This window comes from Coenobita brevimanus, chromosome 84, assembly GCF_032717465.1.
Source record: "Coenobita brevimanus isolate Jiangsu-jjx chromosome 84, ASM3271746v2, whole genome shotgun sequence".
NCBI classification, from domain to species: domain Eukaryota; kingdom Metazoa; phylum Arthropoda; class Malacostraca; order Decapoda; family Coenobitidae; genus Coenobita; species Coenobita brevimanus.
This window is the reverse complement of record NC_137037.1, coordinates 19,556,984-19,583,405: the sequence shown is the minus strand read 5'-3', so window position 1 is coordinate 19,583,405 and position 26,422 is coordinate 19,556,984.

The following is a 26,422-nucleotide window of genomic DNA, read 5'->3' as shown; positions in this document are numbered from 1 at the left end:
TTTTATAGCTATTTTTAGAACATTCTTCTCGTCATTGTGGTTCTGTGCCTGTGTATACTGATGGTTGTAAATCTGCCTCTGGTGTCTGTTTTGTAGTGATGTTTCCCGATTTTAGCAGTGCAGGTAGTCTTCCTTTGGCTGTCTCAGTTTTTACTGCAGAGTTCTCAGCTATCATTCTAGCTCTGAAGTTGGTGTTTGTTCACCATGGCAATTATTTTACTATTATTTGCAACTCTCATGGGGCGCTTTTGGCCCTGAACTCTTTTAACTCTTCCCATCCTATAGTTTTAGCTATTTTGGAATGGCTGTTCCTCATTTGTCATCGGAGGAAGAGAGTGGATTTCTGCTTGCATCCTGCTTGCATCCTGCACATGAAAAAGTAGATGCTCTAGCTAAGACTGTGGCTTTGCAGCCTGTGCATACTCCTTATCCTCTACCTGCTACTGATTTACATGCTCCATTATTGTCTGCTGTTCATGCTTGTTGGCAGTTGCAGTGGTTTAGCATTCCTGTCAGCAAGCTAAAGGAAGTCACCAAGTTCATCTTTCAGAGAGTTTGCACTACAAAGCCTCATAAGTTAGAGACTGTTCTGACTCACCTTCACATTGGACATACGAGGCTCACACATGAGTTCCTCATGTATGGAGGCATGCAGCCATTCTGTGAAGACTGTTTGGTTCCCCCTACTGTCAAACACTTGCTGGATGTGTGTCCCAGTTCAGGCAACATACATCAGAGGCTGCTATTGAGGCACTGAGGGGAGGGTGGTGTTTTTTGTCTCTCTTCAGTGTTTGGGGGAGAGCCTGGTACCCCTGGAGATGATGTGTTTTTATTTCTGAAGGAGGTTGGCCGCCTTCACCTTTTATGATTGCTTTTACTTCGATATCTAGCTTTTAATATGGAGTTTTTGCATTTTAATATTTTTATATTTCTACTGCCTATATTTTTGCTTATATGGCGCCATATCACCTTGTTGTTGAGGTGCCATGTGTTCTTCCAATCAATCAATCAATCAATCTTGTTCAACCCACGTGGATGAGTCGACATCCAGGAACCCATTGGAGGAGCCAATGAAAAACAGAAGGCAGCGAGTGGTGCTCATTAAGAAATCAAGGAGGTTCTTCACTCAAATGACAGCCACAAAGAGCTCCAGAGTCCTTCCCTTCTCAGTCTCATTGTTCTCTTTGTTCTCCAGAGCTGTGACCATGGCCCTCTTTGTTTCGAAGTCATGGGACTCGTCAAAGAATGCCGGACCAACCAGCCCCTCAGAGAGGTACCAGAGATGAGGACTGAAGGCCTTCATAGCAGAGGATGAGAAGTCCAAATCACCGTAGTCCAGGATGTCTTGAAGAAACTTGAGGTCGTTCTGAGAAGATGTGGCAACTGGTGCCGTGAACCAGTGTGGGAAATAAATCATGACTGCAAATATGACGAACCACTCGAGTGCGGCAAGCTCTCTCACAGTGAGTATGAACCGCCTGTGAAAGAGGTAAATCTTGACTGAGCAGATGATTTTGGCCATCCAACGGGTAAGGTGGTAGATGCCAGACAGCTAAATGTGGAAGCCAAGAGGAGGAACTCCACTGAGGATGATCACTGTGAGCTCGAGCCACTCCCAGCAATCTTCCAGTGGCTGTTGGGTGGTGGGTTGAAGATGGCAGAAGGTGATGACTTCATTGCAATGAGTAGGAAGGTTGGCGTGCAGCTTAATGTGATAAGCTACAGTGGAGGTTCACTCCTGCTTGAAACGCTGGAGGAGAGGGATGTCTTGCCCTAATGTGATGATTCTAGTGCAGACTGTGAAGACCTTCTGGATGCAGATTTCACTGATATCCTTCCTGCAGGGGAGTGCAGGCCCCAGAGCGAAATCCAGTGTTGCTAGCAGTTATGTCGAAGGTCATGTTTGTCACTGAATCCACCAAGTTCCACTCTTGCAGGGTAGCAAAGATCACCACCATGGCAGTTCCTGTTCATGATCGCAGTTTGGGGACGTTCAACAGCTTCACAGTTCCTGTTCATGATCGCAGTTTGGGGACGTTCAACAGCTTCACAGTTCCTGTTCATGATCGCAGTTTGGGGACGTTCAACAGCTTCACAGTTCCTGTTCATGATCGCAGTTTGGGGACGTTCAACAGCTTCACAGTTCCTGTTCATGATCGCAGTTTGGGGACGTTCAACAGCTTCACAGTTCCTGTTCATGATCGCAGTTTGAGGACGTTCAACAGCTTCACAGTTCCTGTTCATGATCGCAGTTTGGGAACGTTCAACAGCTTTACAGTTCTATCTCCAGACACCAAGATGGGTAAATATTCAAACATTTCTTGGCCAGGTTCATCAGCAACCAACCTACTGTACCAGTGAATAGTGAGGGGAACACCAGGCTTGATGGATGAGCGCAGAGCTACTGTCCGATTGCCACGGGCCTTGATTTGCCCTCATGGATGCTCTGCCGGTTCAAAGCCTTAATTGAAGAATCCTTGCCACACACAGATGCTGCAGCTGTGGACAGCATTGTGGTTGGTGGACTTCATGTGGTACAGAGCATTAGGCAACTCCAGAGTGATGACAGGTGCGCGAGATCAGGATCATTGTCGTTTGGGTGAGAATGTGGTAGCTGACGTGGGTAGTCTTGGAACAGAGTCTTTGTTTTCTTTGCCTTCTTCAGAGTCCTCCAACTCAACAGAAGTTTCCAACGCTGCCAGCCGCTGCTGCTGTCGTAGTTCCCGAACTTGGAAAGCCTCCTCTCTCTTGTGCTTCTTCACTTCAGCATCAGACAGCTTCTAGTCACTACCGAGCATGATGCCTTGGCAACCTTCCTCCCATTAAGCCTTCGAAAACACCTTGTCCTCTTTATTCCTCAGCAGCTTCATGGCATCCGTGTGCGCCAAGTTGAAGAGGTTCTCCAGCTTCAGTCTGAAATCAGCTCACTTCCCTTCTTCCACCTCAGTCTTCCTGTCCTTCCTATTGCTCAGGGAATGCTATTCCTTGTACAGATTTTCCTCTTTTGGGATCCTGTGCTTGCTCTGTGTCACTTGAAGTCTGGCACAATACCAGAATCCAATGACCTCAGAGTCCACGATCATTGTAGCATCTGGTAGGATCCTCTTTTCCTTTCACAGAAAATGGAACAGCTGCTGGAGGTTCTCACTGTTAGATGGCAACTTACCATTTGTGAGCTGGATGAAGGGCTGTCCATCCAACCTGATCTCAGTCTTCTACCTGGTTTCCTTCTCTTCCTTACATTTGTCGTGGTCGTCATCCTCCTAGAAAGAAGGTTGTTTGCCAGTTTAGCCATTGCAATCAAACCTCGAGATTGACTCACCAACAGGAAAGATTTCTTCGATGAAAGACTACGTTATTAACCTTGGTAATGCACAAATAACTGTTTGCTAAGCCAGTAAAAGGGAGAATGACACATTACTGACTGCCCAGTTCCCTCCCCCTTCGCCCTACCACCACCCGTCCAGGCGCCACCACGTCTTTTCTCCTCCCTCCCCATCACCTTCCCGCTTTTCCCGCCATGACCTCGCCCTCTTGCGGATCGATGAGAGGCTCCCAGGAATATGGTCCCATTCTCCTAGATAGGGAGTATTTTCAGGGCATTTGGGGTGCCAGAATTTTTTGGGCAATATACAAAAAATTTTTGTATGCGTTGTTTTTATATCAGTGGCACAATACAAGGGGGTGGCCCGTGATTTCCCATATTCAGTTTTCACTGTATACCTAAGGACCACCCTAATATATCTATCTCTCTAGCTATCTCTCTCTCTCTCTCTCTCTCTCTCTCTCTCTCTCTATATATATATATATATATATATATATATATATATATATATATATATATATACCTAGGTTGCTTCCCTCAAAGGGAGGTAGCGGAGACAGGATGACACACTCCCAATTTACCCATCCGCACACACAAATTTATTCGTTTCTTAGCCTGAAGGGGAGACGGGACAGATCCTCACTGCACCACACCACACCACACGAGGGTCAACTGCGCAGTGCAATCAGCGTCACCTGCAGCAGAGCCCGACAGCAGAGCTGATTTACCCCTGCCACATCATAACAGACCAATCCCCTAACCTGCACCTGACCTGATCAGCTGACCAGACCAAACGAGGAAGAATATCCTCTCAGGGCCTCGTCACCATTTATTCATTTACAATTTTTCTCCAGTCATTCCTATTATGCACAGCAACTCTTCCTTGCTCAACAGACATTCCTCTCACATCTAACGTTCTCTTCAAACTGTCTATCCATCATATTCGTGGCCTTCCTCTCAACCTTACACCTCTCGTATCCGATCCAGTTATGTTTGTCACCAGTCCCTCTTCATTGATTCTCTTCATATGCCCATATCACAGCAACACTCTCTGCTCAACTCGATCAGCCATCTCTCGCATAACTCCTTTTCTCCTTCGCACTTCATCATTTCTCACACGGTCCATACGCACCCGTCAACACATACTCCCCAGACACCTCAGCTCCATAATATTCAAACTTTTCCCCTATGCTGTACCCATATTCCATGTTTCAGCCCCATATAACGCAATCGGTACCTCTGCAGCCTCATGCAGCCTTCTCTTTACATCCAGTCTAAGCAAATGACATCTAAACACTTTCATTCCTCGCAGCACCTTTCCGACTTCATTCATTCTAAACTTCACTTTTACATCTATTCTTCCATCCACATCAATATGTGACCCTAGATACTTAAAACACTCTACCTCTTCAAACAACTCACCATTCCAAACTATATTCATCCTTCTACCATCTAACAAGCTCGTACACGTCATACCCTTTATTTCTTATTTACTCTCAATTTTTTCCTTTCACACACCCTTCCAAACTCCTCTACCGCTATCTCAATCTCTCCTCCGAATCAGCCACCAGTGCAGTATCATCCCCAAACAGCAGCTGATGCAGATTCCAAATTCTACCATCAGTATTCACTAGAGTAAAACCTCCTTCTAACATTCTCGCATTCACCTCCTTTACAACACCATCCATATAAATATCAAACATCCTAGGCGATATCACACGTCCCTGCCGCAGCCCCATTCTCACGGGAAACCAATCACTTACAGTATTTCCCTCTCTCACCTGCGCTGTACTATTTACATAAAAACTGTTCACTTCTTTTAACAACCTACCGTCAAGTCCATACAGTCTCAAAACAGTCCACAAAGCCTCTCTATCAGTTCTATCATTCACTTTCTCTAAATCCATGATCGCTCAAAACACATCCCTATCTTTCCCCAAATACTTTTCACACACATCTTCCACAGCAAACGCCTGATCCACGTATCCCCTTCCTTCCTTAAAACCACACTACTCTTCATCAGTCATTCCCTCTGTACCCTCACTAACTCTTAACTAACACTCTACCATACACCTTTACCTACAACATTTAACAGACTTATACCCCTAAAGCTAGTACAGTCATAGTATCACCCTTACCTTTATACATCGGAACCACACAAGCATTTTCCCAGTCAATCAGCACAATATCGTTCTCAAAACACACATTCAGCAATCTTACTAGCCTCTCAACAATAGTCACTCCACCATCTTTCAGGCATTCCACAGCATACTCATCTATACCTGCAGCTTTCCTTGCTTTCATCTCCGTTACTGCTTCCTGCACTTCCTCCATCGTGATCAAAGAATTATTCAACTCTCCCAACACATTTATTCCTTGTACCCTTCCATCCGCCACAATCTCAGCCTCCCTTTGCTCGTCTACATTCAACAATCTTTCAAAATACTCCACCCATCTCTTCCTTACTGCATCCAACTCAATTAACATCCTTCCATCCTCTGCTTTTACTAGCTCTTCCTTCCCAGACTCTCCCATTTGCAACCTTTTCACTTCCTTCCAAACATTTTCTTATTCTGTTGAAAATTATCAGTTAACCGCCTACCTCAGCTCTTATCTGCTGCCGCTGTAGCATCACACTCAGCCCTTCTCGCCCTATTCCTCTTTTCTTTATACCTGTCACATGACACCTCATCCTTCCTTTGCAGCCACACTTCATACGCACGGCTTTTTTCAGCCACAGCCATACGTACTTCCTCGCACCACTACTCACTTCCCTTTCTTACACCACCACCCACTCCTCTCACACCACACACCTCTTCCGCATGCCCCACCACAGCATTCTTTAACAACTTCCATTCCTCCACACTGCCATTGTCCTGATGTTTCACTGTGTTCCTTTCATCTTTCAACTTCTCCTAATACTGTATCATTTTCTCATTTTTGTTCAACTCACTCACTTTCAAAACCACCCTGCCACACCTAACTCTCCTAGCTCTCACCTACCTCATACCTACTCGTACTCTCAACTTTCCCTCCACCAAGTAGTGGTCAGACATACCTCCACCCTTCCCTCTCAAAATTCTCACATCCAACAATCTTCTTCATCATTGTAGCTAAAAAACCCTTCCACCCTCCTGTCTCATTCATGTATACGCATAAAAATCTTTCTTCTCAAATAAGGTATTTCCAATCACCATCTATCGCTCAACGCACATACCTATCATTCATTCCCCATTTCCATTTCTTCCAGGCACACCATGCATACCAACTACACCTTCAACTGCTACATTTTCCACTCTAGCATTCAGACCTCCGATCATTACCACATTCACATTTGCTCCAAAACTCTGCAGACACTCATCAACATCATTCCAGATAGACTCCCTCTTGTCTACATCTCTTTTACTGCCAGGCCCATATGCACTCACAAATGCTCACAACTCACTCCAAATTTCGCTTTCACCCAAGTCAGTCTCGACGAAACATCCTTTCATTCATTCACACACTGTTGCACTTCTGGGCTCTCTAACAAGGCCGCACCTTCTCTCGCCCTACCTCTTTCAACACCTGACGTCCTTCCATTCACACTTCCAAACCTAGATTCAACTTTCCCTTTCATCTTTGTTTCACTAAAAGCTAACACATCCATCTTTCTTCTCAAAAACATTCTCCCAGCGTCTTCCTTTTTATCCTCAATCGTACTACATCCACGCACATTCATAGGCCCAATCTTCAGAGTAGGGGGATAACTCAGTCCCCCATCCCTCTCTGTGCCCTGTCTCATTGTAGGAACTAATAAACGGAGGAGAGGGTCCCTAGTTCCTTCACCTCGCCCCTTTTAGTCGCCTTTTACGACACGCAGGGAATACGGTGGCAGAATTCTTCTTAAAGCACCTAGGCCGCAGAGTGGTAGTACCACCCCAAAGTGCAGCCAGATTGTGTCCTCTCCGCCATAGGGAGGGATACTCTCTCTCTCTCTCTCTCTCTCTCTCTCTCTCTCTATCTATCTATATATATATATATATATATATATATATATATAAAATATTCAAATTTAGTTCATTTATCTTCTATCACTTTTCAAGCCATTCAGTTCGTCTCCCACCAGACATTTTGATTTATCCCTTACTTTCTGTGTGACAGTTCTAGTAATCTTTCAACAGCACTCAGGAGAATTACACGAAAATAATTTTCGGACTCACATTGCTACGCTTTTTGATGTTCATTCCTTCTCTGCACACTACCAAAGTAATACATGTTTACTGCTGCTCTGAACATCAGTCTTTGAAAACAGTCTTTAAATCTGTTCCTATCTTCACTTCCATTGGTTAGTATTTTTCCATTTCTATATGTTAGAAGTTTGGTGTTTGAATTCTCCTTCACGAACTCTGGTGAAATAATACAACACACACACAGACACACACACACACACACACACACACACACACACACACACACACACACACACACACACACACACACACACACACAATGTGCAAATGGGGTGAAATTACGCAGAACAATGATGTATTCTGGATATTATACAGATGAATGACGTAACACATCAATTGGCAAGCTACACTGTTTACCAATAAGTGTAGCTGTGAGCGTGGTGGTGGCATAAGACTAATGAATACGAAAAGCAAATGGTTAAAGGATATAAATATGCAACTCCATTGCGGCTGACAGAAGTTTTCATTGACTCTTTCACATATATTAAGATTCATAAGAGCATTAGATATTTCATACTGTCAGCAACAAACATCTTTTGGAAGGGACAAATCTAGTATTCCGTCGCAGTTAACACCAGACAGTTATATTCAGTATCAAGTGAACCACAGTAGCCGATAAATGTCAAATAGCATGTATACTAGTATTAATTTACATATTTGTTAAGTGTTTGTTGTGGAAAGTATTAAGAATATATGGAGTAGATGGGAAGTTGTTGAATACTGTGAAGAGTATGTATGATGGTGCTAAGGCTGCAGTGCGTGTGGACAGTGAACTGGGTGAATTTTTCTCTTTGAAGGTTGGGTTGGAACTGGGATGTGTCATGTCTCCATGGTTGTTCAATCTGTACATGGATGGGGTAGTAAGAGATACAAGGTAGGGCAGTGGATGTTGGAGTGGCCCTAGTGAGAGAAGGTAGTGTTTGAAAACTCCCCGTACTGTTGTTTGCAGACGATACTGTGTTGTTGAGTGAAGACGAAGGAGAGCTGCAAGGCTTGGTGGATGAGTTTGGGAGAGTGTGTAAGAAACGGAATCTAAAGGTGAATGTAGGGAAGAGTCAAGTGATGGTCTGTGAGAGAGGTGAAGTCAGTGAATGTACAGTGAGATTGGATGGTGAGGAAATGGAAAATGTAAGTACGTTTAAGTACTTGGGGAGTGTGATGAGTAAAGATGAAAGTTTGGAGGGTGAAGTGCTGGAAAGGGTACAACAAGGAAGAAAGGTTGCTGGTTCCTTGAAAGCAGTGATAAGAAACTGGGAAGTGAGCATGGAAGTGAAAAAGTTACTTCATGACAGTATTGTGATACCAACTCTAACGTATGGATGTGAAGCTTGGAAGTTGTTGGAAGGACACAATTCAAGAGTGAGAGCAGTGGAAATGAGTTATTTAAGAGGAGGCTATGGAGTCACATGGAGAGACAGGCTGGCAAATGAGGATATAAAGGAGCGTTGTGCTGTGGATGTGGATGTGATAGGAGGCGTTAGGAGGAACACACTGAGGTGGTTTGGCCATGTAGTGTGGCTGGAGGGTGAGAGACTGACGAGGGGAATGTATGTGAGTGAGGTGGAGGGGGGGAGAGGGAGGGGGAGGCCGAGGTTGAGATGGACAGATGGAGTGGAGAGGTATATGAAAGAAGGGGGTATGAGTTGGGAACAGGGCAGTGAAATGGCAGGGGATAGGATGACGTGGAGGCGATTTGTTTGTGGTCACCCCGTACGGGATTAAGGCATCTGACAATAGATAGATAGACAGAGATTTATTTCCTTCCTGCTGCCTCTCGTCGTGAGGGGTAAATCCGATCTGCCAGACACCGTAATTATATTTTATTTTTTTCCTCCCACCATCTTATAAGTTACTTTGTCCCTGAGGTTTTTAGGGAAAGGTATTGAAGCATATATAGATAGATAGATAGATAGATAGATAGATTGATAGATATAGATATATATACTGTATATATATATATATATACACGTGCCTCTGCGGTACAGTGGTAAAGTGTGCGTTTTCGTACACTGAAGAACGAGGGTTCGCGCCCCGCCAAGGTAATAATCTTTGGGAGCGTTCTTCTGGCCACGTACTGCTTTGGTGGACATCAGGGGTGCTGTGGTTGAACCGGTGTCGCATACTATAAAGTATGCTTGCACCCAGTCAGCTTGCGTGGGCCGATTACACTTGGTTCACAGACTACACACACATCCAAAGCCACTCCAACACAATAATTACACTTACAAGCACTTCTCACCCTACATACAATCTCTGCTGGACAGCCTAAGCCACTTGGTAGAGATACATTGGCTGTATCGTCACTACTTCGGTAGGGATAGGCCGGTCCTGCAGTGGACACTCAAATGGCTGATGACGATGATGACGATGACAATATATATATATATATATATATATATAGAGAGAGAGAGAGAGAGAGAGAGAGAGAGAGAGATATTGTATGTGTGTGTGTGTGTGTGTGTTGGTGAGTGGGTGGGTGGGTGTGTCAGTGCATGTATTCATCTTTGTGGTAGGTGGGGGTGCCCATCATCCACTCACTCAACGTAGAGGTGCCATATGGTCTCTACACTGAATGACAAGCCAAATGGTTTCCTGTACCCAGGAAACCATTTATTACGCTGGGTGGTTACCATATAACCGGGGATTCTGGCAGAGTTAAGTGTCCCCCAGATTCCCCTATCCAAAATCACTTAATCATGGCAGTCGTTTCAGAGAGCCTCGGAGGCCCCAATACCTGCCCAGGGCCCCAACCAAATGGGCAGACTCGCGTGGCCATTTGGAATGTGAGAGGTGTGAATGAGGAAAGCAAGAGGGTGGAAGTGGTGAATGTGTTTAAGAGTGTGAGATATGCCGTGATGGCATTGTGTGAAATGAAGATGAAAGGGTGTGAAGTGGAGTGGGAGGGTGTGAAGTGTGTAAGATCGGGAATGAATGGGCGAGGAAGATGTAAGGAAGGAGTTGCTTTGTTGATGAATGAGGTGCGGCAGAGTGGAATGAGAGACTGCAAATGTGTCAGCTCGAGGTGTATGTATGTCAAATTCAAGTTTGAGAAGGTGAAAGTGGTAGAAATTGTAGTGTATGCACCGTGTGAGGACAGGAATGAGAGAGAGAGACATGTTCTGGGATGAGCTGGGTGGAGTACTGGGAGAAATGCCCAGGAGCTATAAAGCGATCGTCATGGGGGATATGAACGGAAGAGTAGGCACTGGTCCTGAGGATGACATAATGGGTTGTTATGGAGTATCAGAAGAAAATGATAATGGGAAGTGACTGAAGGATATGTGTCAGGAGAGGAGGTTGTGCATTTGTAACTCGTAATTCAAACACAGAGATGCACATAAATATACATGGTATAGAGGGAACGGAGATCGTGTTGAAAGAAGCCTGATTGATTACGTGCTCGTACAGAGGTCGATGATGGGAATGGTTGCTGATACGAGGGCTGTGAGAGGATGATGTGGAGGTCTGTCAGATCATATGATTGTGGTATGCAAGATCAAGCTGAGAGGAGTGAGGTGGATCAGGAGAGAGAGGAGCAGTCAGGGAGAAAGACTGAAAGTTGAGAAGCTGAAGATCCAAGAAATGGCAGATGAATACAGGACCAAAGTAGAGGACGAGTTAGAATTACTGAATTGGAATGAAATGGATCTGGGCGGACTGTGGAATGCATATAGAGATTGCTTAGTGAGGAATGCTAAAGCGGTGTGTGATGTGGCAAGAGTAACAACAAAGAGGAAAGGTACGGCATGGTGGGATGAGGAGGTAAAGAGAGCGGTGGAGGAAAAGAGGAAAAAGTGGCTAAAGTAGTTACAGGATAGGGGTTCAGTTGAAATAAGAACTGAATATGTTGAGAGCAAGAAGCACACAAAGAGACTAGTGAAGAGGAAAAAGAAGGAGGTAAATGAAGATCTAGGAAGAAAAATGAATGCGAACTACTCTGAAAATAGAAAGTTATTCTGGAAAGAGGTGCTGAAATGTAGAAGTGAAAGCGGAAAGAAATGGGATGGTGTGGAAGATGCAGGTGGTAGATTATTAATCCATGGAGATGAAGTAAGGACCAGATGGAAAGAATATTTTGAAAGCCTGATGAATGGGGATAGAGAGAGCAGAGCAGCTGTAAATATGATTGGTTTTGGGGGTGTGCAGAGAAGGAATGCAGTACCAGGAGACGTGACACTCGCACAGGTGAAGAGTGCAGTGAAGCGGCTGAAAAATGGGAAAGCAGCTGGGGTTGATGAGATGTATGCAGAGATGCTTAAATGTAGTGGAAAGAATAGAATGAAGTGCTTGTTGGAGATATGTAAGAAGGCATGGATGAGTGAAACTGTGCCTGCAGAGTGGAAAAAGGCTGTGATTGTACTCCTGTACAAAAATAAAGGTGAACGAAGTGAGTGCAAGAATTATCGTGGCATAAGCTTACTGAGTGTGGTAGGGAAGGTATATGGAAGAATTATTATAGAGAAAGTAAGAGAGATATCAGAAGTCCTAGTGAGTGATGAACAGGGTGGCTTTAGGAGTGGCAGAGGATGTGTGGACCAAATATTTGCAGTGAGACAGATAGTAGAGAAGGCTTGTGAGAAGGACCATAAGGTGTTTATGGCATTCATGGATCTGGAAAAAGCATATGACAAAGTGGACAGAGAAGGATTGTGGGAAGTTTTGCATGTGTACGATGTAGAGGGTAAGCTGCTAGGTGCCGTCAAGAGTTTTTATGATGGTAGTGAAGCATGTGTCAGGGTTAATGGGCATCTAAGTGAATGGTTTACGATCAGGTTGTGTGATGTCCCCATGGTTGTTCAATGTATATAAGGATGGGGTGATGAGAGAAGTGATAACAGGAGTAATGGAGAGAGGGTAGGCATTGGTAATGAATGGTGATGGATGGAATATCTCAAACTTGTTGTATGCTGATGATGCAGTACTGCTTCCAAGTACCGGGCAAGAACTTGGTAGGCTAGTGCAGAGTTTTGCCGATGTCTGTAAGCGTCGTTCCTTGAGAGTAAATGTAGAAAAGAGTAAAGTGATGGTTATTGAGAGACAAGGTGACTCCCAGTGCAATGTAACAGTGAATGGCGAGAGACTGGAATTGATGAGAGTTCAAATACCTGGGTACAGTGATATAAAAGAGAGGAAAATGTGCAAAAGAAGTTGAAAGTATAGTGACACAAGGAAGAAAAGTAGCTGGTGCAATGAAGGCCTTGATAAGAAACAGAGGCTTGAGTGTTGCAGCTGCACGAGGCTTACATGAAGAAGTGTTAGTGCCAACTTTAACATATGGATGTGAGACTATGGTGTGGCATGAAAATGAAAAGTCAAGAGTAAGAGCAGTGGAGATGGGACTGCTGAGGAATGTATGTGGAGTACAGAGGGTGGATAGGATACGAAATAATGTGATTCGTGAAAGATGCGGAGTGAGGAAGTCGATGGACACCAGAATTGAAGAGAGTGTACTTTGTATGGTCATGTGGAGAGAATGGATAACAATAGAGTAGTGAAGAAGGTATAAATGAGCAAATTCGAAGGAGGCAGGAGGCGAGGTAGGCCAAGGAGAAGGTGGAGAGATATGGTTGATGAATGTGTGAGGAAGAGAGGTTTGGAAGTCGGTGAGGCTAGGGAACTGACAGGAGATCGAGCTGGCTGGATGAATTTTGTGAGAAGAAGTGCATGATCAGGGATTTCTGGCACCCCTTTTTAACGTGGCAGCATCTGGATTGACTCTGTCGGATACGATTATGTGAAGCTACAGAACGTGGTGAATATTTTTCGCGTATCCGATAGAGCCAGGATTCCGGGGGCTTGAATGATGAGTGAATGGAAGCGTGGCCCATTGGATTGGGCAATTTTGGGCTGTCTGGACATTGCTGCTCCTCACCCTGCCCTTGAGTGGGAAAGGAGGTCTGGATGAAGACGATGATATATATATATATAAATATATATATATACACTCTTATATCCTGCCCACTTAGCTAACCACATACCCTGCCAACCCACTCACCCACACTGACCCAGCCATACACCTATGGTCCTTCCAATTTATCCAGATCGTTTGGGCGTTGTCCCTCACGGGACTTTCCCTACGTGCGACGTTGCCACAGTTTCTGCTGGGCCAATTATCGGATTAGAGACAAGGGTTAACCCTCACTCCCAGCTCTCTCTCTCTCTCTCTCTCTCTCTCTCTCTCTCTCTGCATATAAAATCAACATTTTATGGAGATTTATTTCTATAAAAAGTCTATACGGTTTTATGAATTATTAGAATTTGAGGAAAAGCCTCCTGACTTCGTCTGTCTGTCTGTCTGTCTGTCTGTCTCTCTCTCTCTGTTTGTCTCTCTCTCTCTCTCTCTCTCTGCATATAAAATCTACTGTACAGTTTATAGTGATTTATTTCTATAAAACGTCTATACTGTTTTATGAATTATTATAGTTTGTTCTGGTGACTTTTGTAAAATGCAGGCTTGATTGAAGGAAGAGCAAAATCGTCTGCCTGTTACTTCACTCACGTTGGTGGCCTTTGCTGTTCGAGCAACAGCTTTTGAGGGATCAATTATGGGTCCCATGTTTGCCTTCTCTTCTAAAAAATACTTATTTACGCTGTAAATAAGTTCTTTTTCTCGACTGTGGAGCAGATGAGGGCGAGTAATAGGGGTAGGAGCTTATCTTTTAATGGCGGTCAGAGAAAGTGACCTGCCGATTGACACCTGACCTACCCTCACTGACTCACCTACAAGCGCGACAACGTTGGAAAACAACGTTGCCAAGTGTTGAGGTATTTATAAAAAGCCATTGTTATTATTAAAAATGATAGGCATTTTCTTACACTATATAGCCATATTAGAGAGTTATATATATATATATATACATATATATACATACTGTAAATAAATTTCATTTAGAAGTAGTAAATGGCTGACATGAGACAGAGAGGTGTGTTTTGGTACAAATTCGGCAGCGTCGCTCGTAGGGGAACTCCCGTGAGGGACAACGCCCAAACGATCTGGATAAATTGGAAGGACCATAGCCATCCTGCCTGCCCACGCTGCAGTACCCTACCCAACCGTTCCCATGTACTCACCCAAACCTGCCTGCTCACCCACTTCGTTCACCTGCCCACCTCACACATCCACCAACGTTGTGATGTAGTTGCTGTCCCTTCAACTGAGGGTTTCTAGTTTAGTCGAGATAATTATATGACACATAAGGGTTGTATATTAAAAAACGATTATCCTAATTACCTGGACTAATTCATCCTTTCTTTCGTTTTCAGGTGTTAGAACATCTCTCTCTTTTCTCCTTTCGCACTTCTTTATAAAATGTCCACGCCAGTTTTTCAAAACCTCGTTGTGTTTCTTCTCAGTATTTCTTGCTGGATTCGGCTGCAGGGTTTGGTGGCTAGGGAAGTGCCTTCTTTGCAGTCCCTGACTTATTCCAGTAATTTAGTTGCTCCTGTAGGATCTGCCTGCCATGGGCCAAATAGCCTACTGTAAATCGCCTCTACTTATTTTCCTATGTACTTATGTCCAGCAAATGGTTCCCAAGCTCCACCATTTTGACTTCATATTTCAAATTTTGGCCATTTTAAAACACACAAATAAATTCCTATAATAAGGCACCCCAGACAGATTCATATGGAGCCCACTATATAGGTCCCTCCTTCATTCCCGTGGTGGTCAAACATACAGAGAGGCAGATAGACAAGCTTTCAAAAATATACCGTAGATACGATAAAGCCATCATTCATTAAATAACTGTTGGCGTCAGAGAAAATGGTAACTGTAATTTATCAATGATTTTGATCTCTCATGGTCTCTCTCTCTCTCTCTCTCTCTCTCTCTCTCTCTAGCAATTAATCACTGTTCTCGTTAAGGATGATAGTTCCCTTAAGGTATAGCTACTATCTATCTGTCAATTGCCAGATCCCGTAAGGGGTGGCCACAAACAAATCGCCTCCATGTCGCCCTGTCCCCCGCCATTCCATTGCCCTGCTCCCAGCTCACACACCCTTTCTCTCATGTACCTCTCCACTCCATCCGTCCGTCTCATCCGTGGCCTCCCCCTCCCTCTCCCCCCCTCCACCTCATTCATATACACTCTCCTCATCAGTGTCTCACTCTCCATTCTCTCCACATGTCCAAACCACCTCAGTGTATTTCTCCTAATACTTCCTATCACATCCACATCCACACCACAACGCTCCTTTATACTCCCATTTCTCAGTCTGTCTCTCCATGTGCCTTCACATGCTCCTCTCAAATAACTCATTTCCACTGCTTTCAGTCTTGACTTCTGTCACTCCAACACGGTCCAAGCTTCACTTCAATACGTTAGAGTTGGTATCACAATACTGTCATGAAGTAGCTTTTTCACTTCCATGCTCACTTCCCTGTTTCTTATCACAGCTTTCAAGGAACCAGCAGTCTTTCTTCCCTGTTGCACCCTTTAAAGCACTTCACCCTCTAAACTTCCATCCTTATTCAGCACACTACCCGAGTAATTAAACGCACTCACATCTTCCATTTCCTCCTCATCCAGCCTCACTGTACTTTCACTGACTTCACTTCTCTCGAAGACCATAACTTTACCCTTCCCTACATTCACCTTTAGATTCCGTTTCTTACACACTCTCCCAAACTCATCCACCAAGCATTGCAGTTCCCCTTCGTCTTCACTTAACAACACAGTATCATCTGGAAACAACAGTACAGGAAGTTTCCAAACACTGCCCTCTCTCACTAGGGCTGCTCCAGCATCCACTGCCCTACATTGTATCTCTTTTATTACCCCATCCATATACAGAATGAAAAACCTTGGAGACATGACACATCCTTGTTTCAATCCAACCTTCAAATAGAAAAATTCACTCAATTCATTATCCACACGTACCGCAGCCTTAGCATCATCATGCATACTCCTCACGGCCTTCAACAACTTCCCATCTATTCCATATATTCTTAATATTTTCCACAATCCTTGTCTATCCACCCTGTCATATGCTTTCTCCAAATCCATGAAGGCCGCATACAACTTCTTTCCCTTCTCTAGAAACTGTTCCACTAAAGATCTAAGAATGGTTATCTGATCTAAACAACCTTTTTCCCATCCTAAAACCTCCCTGTTTTTCTCCAACTAATTCCTCTGTTATTTCCCTAACTCTGTCAATAAATATCTTACTATATACTTCTCCTATTACACTAAGAGGACAAATGCCCCTATGATTACCACACACTTCTTTTTCCCTTTTTCCTTCGTACAGGGGAATAATTATACCTGACTTCCAATTCTCCGGGACTTAACCTTCCTCCCTGTCACGAATCAAATTCGCGACATTTTCCTTTTGTGAGAAACTACAAACTATTAGTGGAAAACTCACTGTGTATCGTTCAGTTAACCGTTTCTCTCTCCATTTCGGTGGTATATTTTTTTCAAAACATTCGTCACTGTTTCAAAAGTGACCGTTCTAATGCACGTCGTTAAGTGCTCTACTGAGCGATATTATTGTTTCTTTATTGTTCGCCCCTGCTTGTCTCAACCGTTGGCCATGCCTTCTTCCGGCTGGCCTGTGCAAGTATATACAATATCCTACCACACGCATCGTATTTGAATTCAGTCTTTTGTCTGTCGTGGCGGAGTGAGGTTCTGTGCTCCAGTAGTGAGAGTGAGAGAGGTCATCTAGCACCCTGACTCCACTAGACTACAGTTCTCCAGGCTCCCACCCTTCCTTGGTGATACGCTACATTGACCAGTATTTTCTTTTCGTTTTCCTAGACTTAAGAGTTTAGTTAAGTGTGCTGTTTCCTCACATGCAGGCCGGCTGCGCCGCATGTTGTTTTCCTAGGCGTAAGAATTTAGCTTTTGAGTGAGTGAGTGAGTGCAATCTCTTTATTTTGAATTCATTTTGAAATGTAACGTTAAATTTATTTCTTTGTAATCAATAAATTTAACAGTTCTTTTTCTTTGAGTTTAATGTAATGTACACTCGTGTTTCATTGCTCCATAATTAAGCTTATTTCCCTTATAGCTCCTAGCTTGCATAAACGCTTTGCTATTCATAACTGATACTTACGCCAGTCTTGTTGTATTAAGCTTAAAATCCGTTGTGCCTTCTAGGAGTTAACGCATCCGCAAGAACCTGATATTATTAATAGTATTAGTTATTTATTGTCAGGGGTGAAGTAACTTTCTCCAGAGGCTAACACTATTAATAAACAGCAATTGTGGGTAATTAGTCTCTGCTGTGTACTGTTGAGAAAGTTTATAAATTCTCGTTCTGAGAAAATCGGCGAAGCAAGCCGGCATAAAGTAATCATTGCTTGATTTAGCAAGACAATCATTGTCCCTGCTCTTCAGTATTATTGAGAATTATCATTTAATTTTGCATTTATTTTAAAAACCCCGTGACAATTGGCGACCTCGTCAGGATATTACCTCCTAGCTCTAAAGCTATTCACGAGATAATACTCACTCGTTCATATTTAGGTATTTATCATTAAAGTTTATAGGCACAAGCTTACTGGTGTTTACCGTCAGTTTAGCAAGTTAATTTTTGCTTTATTAATCCATAGAGTACTTAACTCTGTTTAGTACTTTATTCTTGGTAACGCCAGACGATTTTATTCGCTCCCGGGAAGTCGCCGTACCCATTGCGTTAATTATTGAGTCTTACCAGTCATTTGCATTTTTGCTTTATTGCCAGTTAACTAGATAAGACTGGTCACCACTAGCTTGTGTCTGTATTCTTTACTTGTGTTTATTAGCATTCGTTTGCGAAGCAGTAGTCAGTACTCAGTTTCGGCTTGCTTAGTAAATTAGCGTCATGGCTACCACTGTATTTTTACAGGAAGCCAAAGACATGGGGCTTACTGAGCCCCAGGAAATTAAAGAGTACATACTCTCACGGCATGATCAGGAGCAACAGCGTGAGAATAATGCCCGTGAAGAGCGTAAGATTCAGCGCGAATACGAGCAAGAACAGCGCGAACAACATGAAAGAGAGCATGCATATGAACAAGAGCAGCGTGAGAAAGAGCGCGAATACGAGCACGAACAACGCGAATACGAGCGGGAACAACGTGAATATGAACGTGCCGAATGTGAGGCACAAGAAAAACATGAGCTTGAGGTTTTGAAGCTCAAGTGAGATTCCTTGGCTTCAGACACTTCTGGTGCAGTTGGTCCAAGCTCCACGAGCGTTCTCCCTGCACATGTTATGGCGGCCCCACGAATCAAGCTTCCTTCATACAAGGAAGGCGAGCAAATCAAGCCGTACCTAGCTCGTTTTGAGGACATGGCAGACATGTATCAACTGGATGAGGCAGCTAAGCGGCTCCAATTTCTTAGTTTATTTGAGGGCTCTGCCCTCGATATTCTCCACAGAATTCGTGGAGACAATCTCACGTATGAGATGATGAAAGCTGCACTCATTAAGGCGTATGGTCTCACAGTAGACGACGCCAAAGTTCAGTTCATGCTAGCTCGTCTCCAAGACAAGGAGACAGCTGTTCAGTTCCTCGACCGTCTCACTGCTTACTTAGGTGAGTGGATGGAGAAAGATGAAACTCCTTCCATGCGTGAGGGGATAATTGACCTTATGCTGCGTACATAGCTAGAGAGGTCGTGGCCCACTGAGCTCATAGCACAGCTTAAGATCTGCCAGGTGAAAGATGCCAGCCAAATGGTGGAAAAGGCTGACGCATATTTCAATGCATACGGGTATCAAACTCGTAAGCAAAACACCTGGAACAGCAGAAAAGATACTGCCAAGTCTGGGAAGCCGTCTCAGACTGAATCCCAGCATCAAGGCCGTTCTCAGAGTAATGGCCAAGGTCCAAGCAAACCGCAGAAGGACCAGGGGCAAAATACACAGCAGCCTGCTTGGAAGCGGTACAACAAGCACCCCAACCAGCAGCAGTTCCCCAGGCAGCAGCAACAATACAAGGACAAGCCACGTAACCCTCAGTCAGGTCAATCAGTGTATCGGAGGCAGGAGGCAAACGCAGCCTTCATTCCACGACAAGCACACGGTGGTGCCATCTCTACCAGTACAGGTACTTCCCAACAGTTCACGAGTCCCCCTCCGACCATGAACTCTCCTCCACAGGTGGTCAATGCTCCACCTCCTCAGATGGTGAGTACGACTCCTCAGACACCTAGTTCTCAGGGCGCCACGTTTGCTGCATCGATTGTTCCGCAATCTCATGAATGACTGGCTGCTACCTCCTCAGACCCTTCCACCAGCAACACTGCCTTTCTTGTTCAGCCAGGGTTTGTGGGAGGTGTTTCTGTAAATGTTCTGAGAGATAATGGTTCCTCAGGTTGCTCTGTTAAGCAGAGTTTAGTTTGGCCTGATGAGTATACAGGTCAACAGATCCAAGTTAGACTTATTGATGGATCAGTGAGGTTGTTCCCTGAGGAACGTATCCAGGTGTCGTCTCCATTTTTCACTGGCCTGACAGCTGCAGTTGTCATGCCAGAACCTTTATTTGACCTCATTATAGGCAACATACCTGGTGTCAAAAATAGTTGCACCGTAGATGTTGCTACTCAGACTTCGGCTGCTGCGGTAACACGAGCCATGGCCAAGGCTGCAAATCGTGTCATTCCGTTGACTGTCGCAACGCCGCAAGATCTGATTCGTCTTCAAGATGTTGTCCAAGAGCAACAGACTGACTCGACACTTGCCTCAGTGCATAAGAAGCTGGAGGGTAAAGTGATTAAGTATTCACGGGGAGGACAAGCCAGGTTCCTTCGTAAGTGAGGACGGCTGTACCGTGAGTCACAGACACCCCAGGGTGAGGTTCGACTGCAGTTTGTCGTTCCTGCAAAGTATGGCCGAGCAGTGTTTGAATTAGGTCATTGTTCAGCGATGGGAGGTCACATGGGTCAAAAGAAGACCTCTGACTGCATCCATGCTGACTTCTTCTGGCCAGGAATGGGACGGGAAATAACTAGGCTCGTACGTTCCTGTGATGTATGTCAGCGTACCACTAACTGGGGACATGTCCGTCCTGCGCCATTGAAACCAATGTCCATAATCTCTGAACCATTTGAGAGAGTAACAGTTGACATAGTTGGGCCAATCTCCCCTAGGGCTAGTGATGGATCAAAGTATATCCTCACTATTGTTGATTTCAGCACACGGTGGCCTGAAGCCATGGCCCTTACGAATAAAGAGGCCGTCACTGTTGCTGAGGCATTAATTGAAGTGTTCTGTCGTGTAGGTATCCCTAAGGAGGTCTTAAGCGACCGGGGTTCGCAGTTCACTTCAGCAATGATGAACGAAGCGTTCAGGTTGCTGTCCATCCGAGGCTTATGGACTACGCCGTATCATCCCATGTGTAACGGGTTGTGTGAGAGGTTCATTGGGACTCTCAAGAAGATGTTGAGGTGCATGACCGCCGAACAGCCAAAGGAATGGCCGCGGTTCATTGCTCCTCTTCTATTTGCTTATTGAGAAGCCCCACAGCATTCATTGAAATTCTCACCCTTTGAACTGGTGTATGGAAGGTCGGTCTGTGGACCACTTCAAGTCCTTTGCGAGTTGTGGGACGATGAAGAACCTGACCCTGAAGTCAAGACCACCTACACCTACGTCCTTGATCTAGCTGACCGCCTCCAGTCGACATGCAAGTTAGCTAAGGAAGAATTGATCAAGGCGCGCGAAGTTCAGAAAGCCTATTATGATAAGAAGGCAAAACTTCGGAAGTTTAGTCCAGGCGATAAGTGCCTGGTGTTACTCCCCACTGCCCAGAACAAGTTGTTGGCGCAGTGGAAGGGTCCATTTGATGTAGCAGAGCGCATTTCAGACCTCAACTACATAATTCAGATGGGGAATCCTCGCAAAAGGTTCCACATTAACATGTTGAAGGCTTATCATGAGTCAGACCCCGAGGAGACTGGCCTACGAGTAGCTGATGATAGTGACCAGCCACTGGAAGAAACTGGGGCAGCTGCGGTGATCCCAGCTGATGACCATGATGACGAGCCCTTAGCCGCTCAGTCCCGTCAGGAAGAGATTGTCGGAGATATTTTACTTAACGCTGACTTAGCTTTAGGTGATCAGAATGCCATAAGGTCACTGCTCTGTCAGTATGCTGATGTCTTCTCTGACCGACCTAGACTTGCAAAGGTTGATTGTCACAAGATTGAGATGACCAGCGATACTCCCGTAAAGGTTAAGCCATATCCGATTCCCATGCGACTACTGGGCACAGTAGACAACGATATTGCCGACATGGAGATTGCAGGTATTATTCAAAAGTCCTCATCTCCTTACTGCAGTCCAATGGTAGTAGTCCGCAAGAAAGATGGTGGAGTCAGGATTTGTGGCGACTATAGAAGGCTCAATGCAATCACCAAAGTGGATGCTGAGCCGATGGGTGACCACATTGCCATCTTCTCCAAGCTGGCAGGGTCACGATATTTTATGAAGCTCGATTTGGTGAAGGGATTCTTCCAGATTCCCCTTCACCCCGAGAGCCGTCAGTTCACTGCCTTTGCTACTCCTAGGGGGTTGTACCAGTATAAAGTCCTCCCATTTGGACTTACCAATTCCCCAGCAGTATTCAATCGTGCCATGAGACAAGTGCTCCATGGTATTGTAGGAGTAGAGATGTTCGTTGATGATGTCCTCGTTCATTCCGCCACGCTAGAGGAGCACCTCAGACTCTTGGAAATTGTCTTCAGTAGACTCCAGAGTTTCAACATGACTGTGAAGCCTAGCAAATGTAACATTACTCACAATGAGGTGGAGTTCTTGGACATATTGTTGGCAACAATCACTGCAGGTGTCAGGGTGACAAGATCAGGAAGGTTAGAGAAGCCCCGAGATCTGTGACCAAGAAACAGGTTAGGGCATTCCTTGGCCTAGTGGGATATTATAGGAGTTTTATCCCCAACTTTGCTCTTATTGCCCAACCGTTGTACGAGGTGCTACGGAAATATGCTCCAAACACCATTGAATGGGAAGAAGCGCAAGAGAGATCTTTTATCGTTCTTAAGAACATGTTGTGCAAGGAGCCTATCTTGCAGTTGCCTTATTCCAGCAAACCTTTCATACTGCGCACTGATGCTTCACAAGATGTAGTAGGTGCCGTATTGATGCAGGAATCAGAAGGTGGAATCTTCCCAGTGGGATACCACAGCCGTAGGCTAAAACCGTCCGAGAGGAATTACAGTACTGTTGAGAAGGAGCTCTTGATTGTGGTTGATGGTGTTAAAAAATATAATTATTATTTATCTGGGGCACCATTCACTCTGGAAACTGATCATATGCCACTCACTAGTCTTAGCACGACCAAGACAGCTAATGCAAGGTTGACACACTGGACACTGTATTTACAGCAGTTTAACCTTGTTGTGAGATACATCAAGGGAAGTGATAACGTAGGTGCAGACCTGATGTCTCGCCTGCTAACTGCTGACTAACACGGGCAACTGTTGTATGCTGGGTTCCGTAAGATAGGTGTCCTCAGAGATTTGAGTAATCCAAGGACCAGCCTGGTTCCCAGTTAAAAGTGTACCAGTAATTGTGAACGTCTTGCCCATTGGCCCCACAGGACACAGTATGTCCAGGGCCTGTACACACATGTATACCATAAGTTAAGGGGGAAGTTTGAGAATCCTGCAGAGACAGTCCGAGGCTGTGTATGAATTACCTTGTGAAACATCCCACAATATCCACACGAGTGTTCACACCCATGGTGGGTGTTAAAATGTAACCTGCCCGAGATTGTGTAGCGATTCTCAGCTTCCTGTCATTAATCGTAAACATAGAGTTAGTTAAGGTGCTGTTCCCTCACATGCTGGCCGGCTGCGCCGCATGTCGAGCGAGGTGGACGCCAGGTTAGAGCTCCCTCTAAACTGGGTGATGGGATGTTGTTAAGGTGCTGTACCCTCACATGCTGGCCGGGTGTGCCGCATGTTGAGCGAGGTGCATGCCAGGTTAGAGCTCCCCCGCTAAGAACCCTTACGACTACGTTTCCTGGTTAATAATGTACCTAATAAATTAATGGCGACCTCGAATGTACGAAGCTTAGGCTGTCACTCGTATTTTTCAGCTAGAGCATACCTTTCGTAGCATGTACTGATTGCTAGGCAGAGAGAGTAATTGTAATGTAATAATGATTTTTGTCTCATTGACACTTTTGATGCTCCACCTTAATTGATTTTGCAGGTACAGCGATGGGTGTAGCAGTTTTGCTGTGTGGCCAGCTGATCGTCTGCCGCACGCTGCCGCCTCTTCTGCTCTGACTTCGTCATCGCCGTATTATTAATATTTACTATAAATTTGTATTACATGATTTTACACGTAGGTACAGTTACACTACAACTGTCACACCTACACCGTGTATCACATACACCACGCTACACAACAATTAGTTGTCAGTGTAAATGTAGCGAACTTTCACTCAGTTTGACCTGAGTACAGGATTTTCAGTGTCGTCACGGAGTTTTTTCCCTCAAGCTTGCCTCTATTAACGTAAATACTAGGTTTTTACGCTCATTGGCGATAGTGATTTTCTTCTGTAGCAGGATAGCACGCACACCACAGTGTGAATCTTGTGTGAATGAGTTAGGATGTATACATATATATATATATATATATATCCACAAATTTTTTCCCATAAGGAAAAAATTTCATTTTGTAGGGGCGTAATGTCACGAATCAAATTCGCGACATTTTCCTTTTGTGAGAAACCACAAACTATTAGTGGAAAACTCACTGTGTATCGTTCAGTTAATCGTTGCTCTCTCCATTTCAGTGGTATAATTTTTTCAAAACATTCGTCACTGTTTCAAAAGTGACCGTTCTAATGCACGTCATTAACTGCTCTACTGAGCGATATTATTGTTTCTTTATTGTTCGCCCCTGCTTGCCTCAACCGTTGGCCACGCCTTCTTCCGGCTGGCCTGTGCATGTATATACAATATCCTACCACACGCATCGTATTTGAATTCAGTCTTTTGTCTGTCGTGACGGAGTGAGGTTCTGTGCTCCAGTAGTGAGAGTGAGAGAGGTCTTCTAGCACCCAGACTCCACTAGACTACAGTTCTCCAGGCTCCCACCCTTCCTTGATGATACGCTACATTGACCAGTATTTTCTTTTCGTTTTCCTAGACTTAAGAGTTTAGTTAAGTGTGCTGTTTCCTCACATGCCGGCCGGCTGCGCCACATGTTGTTTTCCTAGGCGTAAGAATTTAGCTTTTGAGTGAGTGAGTGCGATCTCTTTATTTTGAATTCATTTTGAAATGTAACGTTAAATTTATTACTTTATAATCAATAAATTTAACAGTTCTTTTTCTTTGAGCTTAATGTAATGTAAACTCTTGTTTTATTTCTCCATAATTAAGCTTATTTCCCTTATAGCTCCTAGCTTGCATAAACTCTTTGCTATTCATAACTGGTACTTAGGCAAGTCTTGTTGTATTAAGCTTAAAATCCGTTGTACCTTCTAGGAGTTAACGCATCCGCAAGAACCTGATATTTTTAATAGTATTAGTTATATATTGTCAGGGGTGAAGTAACTTTCTCCAGAGGCTAACAGTACTAATAAACAGCAATTGTGGGTAATTAGTCTCTGCTGTGTACTGTTGAGAAAGTTTATATATTCTCGTTCTGAGAAAATCGGCGAAGCAAGCCGGCATAAAGTAATCATTGCTTGATTTAGCAAGACAATCATTGTCCCTGCTCTTCAATATTATTGAGAATTATCATTTAATTTTGCATTTATTTTAAAAACCCCGTGACGCTCCCAAGCTGATATGCACATCTTCCACATCCATTCTATCTCTCCCAAATGCTCCAGCATTTCACCGCACACTCCATCAATGCCTGGGGCTTTCCCCATTTTAACTTTCTACATTGCTTCCACAACTTCTATCCTACTGATTTCTTCCTCTCTTTTCACATCCCTCAGTCTCCCAGCCATTCCTCATTCAATTATACTTACATAAATCTCATTTTCTATGTTCAACAAATCCTTAAAGTGTTCTCTCCATCTGCTCACCATTTCTCCCGTCTCCACTAGTAATCTACCATTTTTATCTTTTACTTCCCAGCTAACTTTTTTGGTACCCTGTCTAACTTTCTGTACCTCTTTCCAGAATATTTTCTTACATTCCCTCCACTATACACTCAAGTTCCTTCCAAATTCTTCATCCACTCTCTTCTGATCTTTTTTCAGGAAACAAAAGGCTCCACCTCGACAGAAACATCAACAATCATGTTGTTTTGACTTCGGATTAATGCATGCATGCTAGTACAACTTCATCTGCTCTGAGAGCAGGTTATATGTTCCGGTAAATTTTCTACTCAGTTAATGCCGGCATGCTAGAAGGAACAGCCTTGGCGCCATCCCTGTTCCTTATTCATATTAATGCTTCCTTGTATGTAACCCATAATCCCATTCACTCATATGCATATAACTCAACGCTTCACAGTCCCTTCAAACTTTAATACCCATTCACAAAGTTTTATATCTCTAATTTACAGGTCAGAACAGCAGTCTCCATAAATCAAGACTGAGGTTATTCACGATCAATGAATTGGAACAAAATAACATTGTCTTATTTAATGAGTGAAAAAACAAATATATCCAATACAATAATAAACAAGAATTGCCTGATTCCTATATAACCTTCAATGCAACGAATATTCACATCTCTAATAGTACAATATTGAAATTCTCGATAGTCTTTTAACAATACCCTCAGTTGGCCTTTCATGTTCGGTCACATGCTAAAACTGCCTAAAAATAATAAATTATTTGACAGAATCCGTAACTGCACCGGCGAGAAGTTACCTATATTTTAATAGAGTCATGTGTGCTCTCAGCTGAATTATTGCTCAGCTATAAGAATTATCAACAGCC